Below are 11,145 nucleotides of genomic sequence, written 5' to 3'. Positions count from 1 at the left end.
ATAGAAAAAAAAAAAAAAACTGCTGAATTACAGCAGCCTGTCTATGTCAAAGATACCCTAGCATCACAATAGAGAGCAGGGAATGCTACACTTAGGGCGGGGAGAGTTGTATATGTTCATACAGGAGAAGAGAAGTTATGAATTTCATCCAAACTGATAAAAATCACATTTCACAGAGGGAGAGCACCCCCCTCCCCAAAGATCTTGGCCACACACTAGAAGAAAGAAATCAAGAAGACTAAACAGGACAGGTAACATAATTTTCTGATCCCTCCACATGGGAACAGCTCTGAGACTGGCTATACATAGCCAGTAAGTCTTATTGCCTAAAAAATCCTCAAGACTTATCATGCCATTTTTTAAAATGGCATAAATAAAATTGGTTTTTACAGTTTGCTATACAATCCAGACTGGATTAAAGAGAAACGCATCTTTCACCTGCTCTTACAAAGAACAAGAACAACAAGAAGAAGAATCATTAATGAATCTGTGCATCCTGCACATCTCATACATTTGTAATTTTTGAACTGTATATTACTTGTAAGAAATTATGTTTTCAGAGCAAAAGAGCAAGATATCAGTAAAGTTGGGTCGGGCCTGACAGGATTCATCCTGGAGCATGCAGAGACACTGGCACAAGATAGTCCAGCATCCTACACTGTCCTGCATCAGGCTGCTTCAGTTGCTGTTCCTCAAAACTTGCTTCCAGGACAGCTTCAAAGAAAACTGCTGATCCCATGGACCATCTTAGTTGGGTATAGCTCCTTGGGAACAGGAGTTCTCAAAGCATTGGTGACAAGGATTTGGTGAGTGACAAACAAAGACAAACACAGAGGCAGTTTGAATCTGAGTGTATTTTTGCAGGCAAACAGTCTAGATTTTTATACACATTTTTTGAAACAGGGACTGTTTTGTGGCTACATTTCCCATGGAGTAGATTCAAGGGAGTCAGTGAAGCAATCAGGCATGCACAGTACAAAGTAATAGTTTTGCCATTTTTGAGTTATCAACTTGAATGAAACAATACAGGGTATAGAATGCAAAGTAAAGACATTGACGTCATCATTCTTAAGTTATTGGCTTGTTATCAGAACATATGCGCTCTCTTTGTCAAGGGTCAATGTTCTTTCATTTAAGGAACTTTTGTCCATCACCTGTGTGCTGGGAGTGTGGGAACCAAGACAGTTTTTTCTTAGTTTCCCCTTTTAATATCTGAGTGCCACTATTTGGAGCTTTTTGAAACACTTTATTTATTTTTTTTTTGTAAGCCACAATATAAATTATTGACTATGAAAAATTCTTAGCCATGTTTATTTTAATAAGTGGAGAAGACCAGCAGACCTTGGTGGTGAACTCCAGGCCTGAACGGTCCCTGGTTGCAGTCCCATGTCAGAGCATTTCACTGAAATGTCATCATGTTTGAAGGGTCCTGGTATGGGAGCAAGGTTAGGAGAAAGAATAGAGACAGAATAAGCCAACACAATGAGAAAAAAGAAGGCTGCAGTCAGTTACTCCTGGCAGGAACATCAGATCCATTCCACGAGGCTCTCCCTGGGTTGGGGTCGTCGCCTCGGGTTGTGCAGCAACATTTGTCACACAGACTCCACTGGAGGGGTCATGACACTGGACAACAAATGTTATTGCTAGATTACATAACCATTTGTCCCAATTTACTTTGGGTCCCCCAAAAGGTATCCCACACACCCAAACCAACAGGATGCACTCCAAAGATGAACAGCGTCCCATTTCTGTAGGTTGGGGTGAGTAGGTTTTTGGTTGTATTCTTGGGTGGTGGCTGCTTGTTGTTATAAAGAAGCTGGTTACAGGTTATTAATGGTCTTATTCAGAGAGAAGCCAAGGTATTAAAACTTAGAGTCAGGGATTTCTCGCTTTCCTTTTCTCTATCTTTCTTTGTTATGTAAAAAGAAAGGGATTGAAAAGAAAGAGGGGGCAATATAAGAATATCTTATAGAAATAATAAGACAAAAGTAGATTACTGAGTCAACTTTTCAACTTAGAGCTTTAATTGCTATTCTCAAATAAGGTTATTCTTGATTACATTGTTATGGACTATTGTGTATTCATACAAATTTAAGCTTTTTATTAGGATAGATCTTGGTATACTAATCAAAATTTAAGCTTACTTTTGATACAAATGTATATTTATATATTTCAACTCTGGTATGGGGTATTGGGCCTATATATAACTCATTTATAATTACAAGGTTTACCACCAGTCTTTTTTTTTTTTTTTTCTCACTTTGCAGACCAGGGTGGCCTTGAGCTCACAGAGATCTGCCTCTGCCTCTGCTTCTGCCTCTGCCTCCCAAGTGCTGGGATTAAAGGCATGCACCACCACCGCCTAGCTCCAGTCTTTTCTAAAGCTGCTATTACAAACTGTTCAGGAGAGTTAAATGGGGCTGGAGAGATGGCTCGACCATTAAAAGCTAGGCTCACAACCAAAAACAGGATAGTTAAATAACACAAGTTAATGGTTAGTCAATTAGACTCATGGTTGTGTCAGACACTAGTCTAGTTTATTACATAAATATGCTTCCTAGGTTAAACAGACAGTAAATGACTAAAAACAAGCAATGTTTGCCTGTTCAGATTTACGATAGATAGATAGATAGATAGATAGATAGATAGATAGATAGATAAAAATATGCACTATGTAAGCATGAATAAAGATCTTCAAAACCTCAGAGACCCACAGACTGTGGCATTTAAAGAGGATTTTGCTTCTTTAAGGATTCTTCGATAACAAGACAAGTTACTCCTGGCAGCACCCCCAGCCGACCTCAGAGAAGACCTGGGCATCAGGAAACCTCCATGTAGAGCTGCTTCTATGTGACAAACTAGCCACTGGACAAAAGGTGATGCCCCACTCTCTCTGCAGACAATGTGCTGTCTAAAAATGGACAAGACTTGGACACAGGCTGAGTTGACTGCCTAGCTCTGCCAAGACAGGGTAAGCAAGTTCTGCATAGTCCCTGCCTCATAATATGTCTGCCAGATATGCTGGGCCAGAAGGCTGAAGATGGGGCTCCAGGATTATAGAGAAGTATTTGGGTGACTGTCCAGTGGTGAACTATCTCTGTCCTTTTTACTTATTTTGGAAGTTGCTCACCTGTACTTCCTGCTTACTTAAGTAATAATTTTATTCCTTTTCAAGTCTCTGAAGGGGCTGACGACTAGATAGTTATAGTTTTACAATTAAGCTTAGTTGCTTACGAATTAAGAGGTTGTCTTCTAGAAGAAGAGGAAGAAGAAGAAGAGGAGGAGGAGGAGGAGGAGGAGGAGGAGGAAGAAGAAGAAGAAGAAGAAGAAGAAGAAGAAGAAGAAGAAGAAGAAGAAGAAGAAGAAGAAGAAGAAGAAGAAGAAGAAGAAGAAGCAGCAGCAGCCAGGAATATACTAGAAAGAGAGAAATATATTTGTTTCCAAAATGGTAAGTTGTTTCTTATGTTTGAAGTAGGTAAGTAAAAGTACTGATCCAAGTGTCTCATTGCATGTCAGAATCCTCAGCACTGAGGTCACTGAACAAGAAAGATCAAGGATAGACAGCCGGTAGCTTAGAGAGACCTTGTCATAAAAACCAACCCAAAAGCTAAAGGATATTTAATTGGTTATTTATATGTTCTAGGTCTTCAGCCTTAGACTCCATGTAGTGGAATATGTCAAGGGGATCCATAAAATTTTTATATATTACTGATGAAATAAATGTCTTTATTTCTATTTATCTATCCTCATTTACTATTAAAAAAAAAAAAAGAAGTTGTTTTAAGGTCTAGAAAGATATTTTTAGGTAAATAGATACAAGATATGATAGAAAATTATTTAGGTGAAAAGCATTAGCTCACCTAGATAGGATAGATAATAATTTCTTCAAGGTTTCCAAATACATATAGACTGGACATTATGTATGTAAGTCTTTTTTTTTTTTTAAGATTTATTTATTTATTATTTATACAGTATCTGCCTGCATGTTCACCTGCTTGCCAGAAGAGGGCACCAGATCTCATTATAGATGGTTATGAGCCACCATGTAGTTGTTGGGAATTGAACTCAGAACCTCTGGAAAAATAGCCAGTGCTCTTAACCACTGAACAATCTCTCCAGCCCCATATGTAAGTCACACCTAATAGTTTTTATGATTGTTTCATAGTTGTTCTTACTGTATATTGTTTTTTAAAAGTGGCCTTTGTTTGTTTGTTTGTTTGTTTTGTTTTTTGAGACAGAGTTTCTCTGTGTAGCCTTGGCTGTCCTAGACTCACTTTGTAGACCAGGCTGGCCTCGAACTCACAGCGATCCGCCTGCCTCTGCCTCCCGAGTGCTGGGATTAAAGGCGTGCACCATTATGCCCGGCTGAAGGTGGCCTTTTTAATAGACAGAAAGGGGAATTGTGGTGGTTGATCTAAAGTATTCAGATGTTAATTGCTTGCCCCCTGAGCATCCTTCTGTTCTACAAACAAACCCTCATATAACCAAAATGGCATTTGTAACCTTGCCTCCAAATTATCCCTGATTAGCTAAATAAAGTTGTTTACATAACTGGGCTGGGCAGAAGGGAGGTGGAGGAAACTGAAGTTCCCATGGGCTTGGATGGGAGAAGGATCCCAGGAGGTGGAGAAGAGAGGATGAAGACAGGACAGGAGGGAGGAGAAACCAGAGCTGCCGCAAGCTAACCGTGAATTAGAACCACATAGCCAGGAGGAGCCTGCTCTGAGGGTTGGGAGATCGAGAGAAGCGGCCCAGATGGGAAACATGTGCAAGTGTTTATGGGACTTTGGATGGGGAGTAGCTCGGATAGAAACAGCTAAAGCAAGTGGCCTGGGATGTGGAGCTGGGGAGTAAAAGATAATTAGGGGCTTGGTTTCTGCCCAGTTCCGATGTAAACTAACAGGTGTCTGCCTTTTATTGGTATCATAGCAGGCTAAATAGTAACTGCCATAATAAACTATGGATTAATAGTAAACATTAATAACCAATTTTTCTACAAGTATGCACTCTTAACTGCAGAGTCATCTCTGCAGCTCCTCTCGGATAGACTCAGAGTCACACAAACTGTCCACTGTCCACTCCCTGAGCTTCATGGCTGTGGGATTTACTCTCAGCGTTCCCAGTGCCCACACAATCAAATCAAATCTGCTTCTCAGCAAACTAGCCCCAGCCCCACCACATCCTGTGATCCCCAAATGGGTACAGTGGCTCGCTCTTAAGAACTCAAATAGCACTTAAAATGTCTCTATGGTTCTACCTATTTCTGTGCCCATTTTATCATCTCTAACTGATTGTTATTTCCGGACAGTACATATCTATTACCAATATTTGTATACCAGCACCTGTGTGCACACACATGTAAGCATGCACACACATACACACACAAACACACACACATACACACACACACACATACACACACACACACACACACGATCTGGTAAAGTACCTCATCAATAACAGTACTTAATTCATATCTCAAATGCCTATGTTCATACTCAGCACAAAAACATGGTCTTTGTGCATTATTAAAATGATGTCAATGTTTCAGTGTCTGGATATATATATATATATATATATATATATATATATATATATATATATATATATATATATATATATTTTTTTTTTTTTTTTTTGCCAGTCCTGATCTTTTTTTTTTTTTAATATTTTTATTTAATTTTTAATTTATGCGCATTGATGTGAGGGTGTCAGATCTTAGAGTTACAGACAGTTGTGAGCTGCTATGTGGGTGCTGGGAATTGAACCCGGGTCCTTTGGAAGAACAGACCGTGCTCTTAACCACTGAGCCATCTCTCCAGCCCCCCAGTCCTGATCTTTTATGTTGCACCACATCTCCTTGTAAACAGTCTGTTGTAAAACTTAACCCCAAGACCTACAGGTGCAGTCTGTTCTTCCCAGGAGCTGGAAGGAGGCAACGATTGAGACAGGAAGGCCCATCTGAAGTGTGAGCCCTTTGGGCAAGACTCATCTTGTTCGACAATGAAAAAGTCGAATCAGTCACCAAAGATGGATTCAGGTCCCAAAAGCTTATGAGTCTCCCAGAGAGAAGAAAATGCAAGCTACACTTCGCCTTCTCCAGGCCTCTGTCGTGAGCCCTGTTTGTGGCCACAGTGTCACGAGAATCCCTCAAGAAGATCTTCAGGCCACAGCACCTGCAGAGAGGGTGTCACAGGGCGTCGCCTTACTGCCACTTCCATCCCCTACTCCCCACGCTGCTGCTAAGGTTTGAGCTCTCACTTCTGACCCCAGCTCCATGTCCTCAAACTGTATGCATCCTAGGACTCAGTGACTGACAAGGGACGAGGGTTCTGTAAGCCACGGCACACGTATATTATATCCTCTTAGTATGGTTGTGTCTGGAGGAGGCGTTGTTGTTTTGCTTTGTTTGTTTGCTTTGGTGTGTGTGTGTGTGTGTGTGTGTGTGTGTGTGTGTGTGTGTGTTCTGACTCTCATGTAGCCCAGGCTTGCCTCAGAGTTGCTGTGTTCAGAATATGGCTTTGAAATTCTGATCCTAATGCTTCCATATTTTAAGAGTTGGGATGAAAGGTGTGTGTCATGTCTGACTTACACAGTGTATCTTCTTAGAGATACTGTTTTCCTCAAAGATTAGAGGAATTAAGTACTGGTATCTGAGGAGAGAAAGAATTTAGTAATCAATTGAGGAAGCAAATGAAAAAGAATTTAATGTGGAAACAAACACTGATGTTCCCAGGTTAGCATGCAGGGAGGGACTAGAGAGCTGGCTCAGTGCACATGTTACTATTGCAGTAGGTTGGAATCTGTTCCCAGCACCCACAGTACACTCATGTGCAACACCCCACACCCAACAGCAATTTAAAATAAAGTCAGAAATCTTTCCAAGGCAGAATTCAAAGTCTTCCATGGTGCGCATCATTCAAACTTTTCCATGAGAACTCCACATTAGACACATGTCCACACAGATTGCTGTTTGAGGACAAGAGAAAGGAAAACAGTTTTAATGAAAACATTTGCAAACTGTGGCTGGTTGAGTAAACCAGAAAAGTATAACGCAACTTAACCAAGCATTGGCCGAACTAAATATTGCCTCCCAAGTCAGAAAGTGTGCACTTGGAATCATGAATAACACTTAGGAGTGCTGTCACACAATCGTAATCCCAGCGCAGGTGGAGAGCGAATGAGTTCAGGACTATTCCTTGCTAGTGTCAGAGACCAACCTGTGCTAATTAATAGCAGCCTGTCACACCTGGGCAGGGCAAATGAGATAGGCGTGGCTAAGGCTCCCCTGGTATGGGGAGACAGAGAGACTCTTGGGAGGAGGAGAGAGCAGAGGAGAGAGGAGAAGAAGGTTGCACCATCACTGGTTGAGTGGAGAAGCACGTGGCCAGCGTGGATGCAGGCTTGGCCCAGATGATGGTAATTAGTAAGTATATGGGATTATGGTGGAGGTAGCTTGATAGAAATTATTAGAAACAGATGGCATGGGATTGGGGCAGGTAGGGTATATCTGCCCTGCCCCAGGTTAGCTAAGGCTATTTTAAAATATAACAGGTGTCAGTGCCTTAATTGATTGCTAGTGGGTTAGAAAATACAGCTGTAATAATAATTATAGGCCCAATAATAAACATTATCAGGCCATACTGGTAAATTAACAGCAACACACTAGCCACGTACTTCTCCTCCACTTAACCTATGACAGCACAACCTTCTTCTCCTCTCTCCCCTCTGGTCTCTCCTCCTCCCAAGACTGTGCTATCCAAGATCTTGTCTCAACAACAACAACAACAACAACAACAACAACAAAGGAAAAAGCATCTGTTCTGAGTGCTATTGTGTCTTTAAAATAGATTTTAAACTAATAATGTATACACTGTTTGGTGCGTAAGCAAAGCTGATACTAACATGTTGGCATTAAACGGTACCAGAAAACAGTTTTCTTTCTTTCTTTAAAAAAAAATTATACAATATATTCTGGTTTCTTAGAATATTTATCAAGAATAGACTCATATTAAGAAAAAATTCTGAGGATGTGTGAGATAACTTTAAGAACACAAGACAGGTGTCTTAGGGTTTCTATTGCTGCAATGAAACACCATGACAAAGCAAGTTAAGAAGAAAAGGGTTTATTCAGCATACACTTCCACATTGCTGTTCATCACCAAAGGAAGTCAGGACAGGAATTCAAGCAGGGCGGGGGTGGAGGGGGGGGACGACTGGGGACTGGGAGGCACGAGCTGATGCAGAGGCCATGGAAGGACATTGGTTCTGACTTGATTCCCTTGGCTTGTTTCGCCTGCTTTCTTATAGACTCCAGGACCACAAGCCCAGGCTGGGCCCCTCCCCATCAATAACTAGTTAAGAAAATGCTTTACAGCTGGATCTTTTGAAGGCATTTTCACAATTACGATTCCCTCTTTTCAGATACCTATAGTTTGTGTGTCAGGTGACATAAGAGTAGCCAGCACAAGAGTCTTGTGACCTCAGTTCCCTTAAAACATGACATTATTCTTGGAACGTGTTTTTGTGCTCCTCCCAGGCGTAGCAGACAGGAGTGAGCTTACTTCAGATTATTTGTTCTAACTGGCTCTTGTTACTCGTTTATGCGCCTCTACAGAAAACCATGTTTTGTCATATACACATCTTGTTCACTATGCGTGGCTTGTCCTTGTCCTTGAGCACTTTGCTCACGTGACCCCTCTTAACCTTCAGGTTATAAATTGTCCGATACTCTGAGTAAAGGTGGCTATTGCATGAGACTGTAGTCCGACTCACTTATCGGCACCATGAACAGGGCCCTGAATTTAGCTCTGAGATGTGAGAGTGGGGACCCTCACAGATGGAGGTGAGTGGGAATGATGGAGCAAAGACCAGTGAAGGCTTTGCCTCATGTCCAGCTTGGGCATCTTTTTTTTGTTTTTTAAGAAAAGAGGAGCACAAATCACACTATTAGTCTGCCGTAAATTGAAAGAGCAGAGAACAGTCACCAGGCGGGACTCTTGAGGCTATGCCTGAGAAAAACCCCAGGCTGGACACGATCAGGAGGAGAGGAGAGCTGAGAGGACCCAGGGAGAGAGAGCAAGGCGAGAACCATCCAAATCGCTTCTTTCCTGCGAGAAAACTTCTCGCAGTACTGGACGGAGACAAAGGGCAGGGCTCGGCTCTAGTGACTCACTCCCGGAACCCCAAGGGGGTGTTGGCTGCGTGAGAAGCCTTTTCTTTGGGTGGCCAGAAACTTCTGGTCCTCACGACACAGCTCAGTTCTCACTCGGATTTATGACCCGCAGCCTTGCTCCTCTCCTGCGCATTGAGTTCCACAAGATGAACTCCTTCTGCCTCTGCGGCCCTTCCGCTCCCAGTACCCCCCCCCCCCCCCCCCACCGCCTTCCCCAGCCCCCCCACTCCCTCCCCCCTCGTCCTCGTGCTCAGTGAGCTGCCAGGCAGGCTCCACAGCTAAGTTCCAACTCTTGACTGCAGACGGCTGTGATCAACGTTTTCAAAGGGGGCGGCTTGCGGAGCAATGAGCTATACTCACTCAATGAAAACATCAGGTGGCTGCTAAAGAGTGAACCTGGACCATTCATTACAGACTCTTTCCAGAACCAGATTCTTGCAAAAGGACTGTCCTTTGTGGAGAAGATCAAGCTGTGTGAAGATGACAGTGGCACTGAGATTTTGGGAGAAGTCGGGGACTACTTCTTCACGGAGACTCTCCCTGCCCCGCAGGCAATATTTTATCTGGTTCAGGGACCATCCCACACATCTCCCTGCTGGGCTTCTGTGACCTGCTCCTGCTGAAGGTGAAGCTGGGTGACTTGCTGCTGTTGGCGCAGTCCAAGTTGCCCTTGTCTCTTATACAAACGCTGCTCATTCTGCCGAGTGCTCATGAGCCCAAGTGAGGGCTATTTGCAGCTGGAGGAGCTAGCTAAGCAAGTGGTGTCTCCTCCTTGGCATTAGCGGGGACCACAGCTGCTCAGGCCCCACGTATTCACTGGACAGGAGGCATTCCACAGTCTGACCCAAGGTGACTGTCGTAAACTATGCTTCTGATGACCACAGTTGGCCGGCTGCTGAATGAGATGGTCTTGACCCCGCTAACAGAACAAAAAGGGGAGGCGTCCTTGGAGAAATGCGGAGATGCTTGGCGGCACACAGTAGCCAATGCCCACTCTGAGATCCAGCTGTTGCCTATGGCCACCATGATGCACTCAGGGTTGGGGGAGGAGGAGGCTAGTGACGAGGACAAACACCTGCTTTTGCCATCCAGCTTCCCACCACCACACCGCCAGTGAGCCCAGCACCCCGGATAGCCCTGATGAATTGGAACTTGAAGGTGTAGCAAGTGGCAGCCAGGAGGACTCAGAGCTGAACAGTGCTTCCCTCAGCTGAGCCCATCCCTCCTTTGTGGCCAGGATGAAGACATTCATTTTCCTTACAAGTATCACCAAGGGGCTCTTGCCTTGGGCAACACTACCTTATTTCCTTTAGGGCACAAGCAAGTCCTCATGCCCTCGGTAGCACCTGCAGACCTCCCCACTCTGGTCTGTGACCAGCTCCTTGCACCACTGACTTCCAGACTGCCTAAGTCACCTGGATCCTCATCTCTGGGCCTTCTCCATCCTATTGTCTCCCAATTCCTTCCAGCCTCATAAGCTGTATCTGGTATGTCCAATGCATTAACCAGTCTATTTAAACCTCTAGAAGGAAGTTCTCATGGGAGGGGGGGAGAGGTGGGGGAGTTGGGGGGGCAGGGGGTCCTCACATATTGTCTTGAGAGGCAAAAAAAGAACTACAGTTATTTGAATCCAGACTGAAAAGGCATTTGTGTAGCATATGAAAGCCTCACTGCTTTTAAATTTACTTATTTTCCCCCATTAAACTCACATCCACAGGAATTATGTATAGCACAAGTGGATAAACCTTAGGAACAGATTTATTTATACCATAAGGACCATAAAACACTAACTGCTTACATTACTCTTCTTGCTCAGTTAGTAAATCAGGGGGCAATTAGATATCAACAATTATATGAATTTTATCCTTGCTGTATTATATTTCCCTTAACCAATAATCAGGTTTTTAAGATCGTTACAGAACTCTGAGTTTTAAGATTCCATCTCCATAATCCTATGGAAGGATAGGAAA

The 11,145-nt window shown here is 43.2% G+C and overlaps 1 pseudogene; it reads left to right on the top strand.

Annotated features, from left to right (window-relative positions):
- Positions 1-9,276: 9,276 nt before the first annotated feature.
- LOC127198887 (proline-rich protein 5-like) lies at positions 9,277-10,389 on the top strand (annotated as a pseudogene).
- The last annotated feature ends 756 nt before the right edge of the window (positions 10,390-11,145 follow it).

Source organism: Acomys russatus, chromosome 15 (assembly GCF_903995435.1).
Source record: "Acomys russatus chromosome 15, mAcoRus1.1, whole genome shotgun sequence".
NCBI lineage: Eukaryota > Metazoa > Chordata > Mammalia > Rodentia > Muridae > Acomys > Acomys russatus.
Note: the sequence above shows the minus strand (reverse complement) of the source record. Positions and strands in the feature narration are given on the sequence as shown.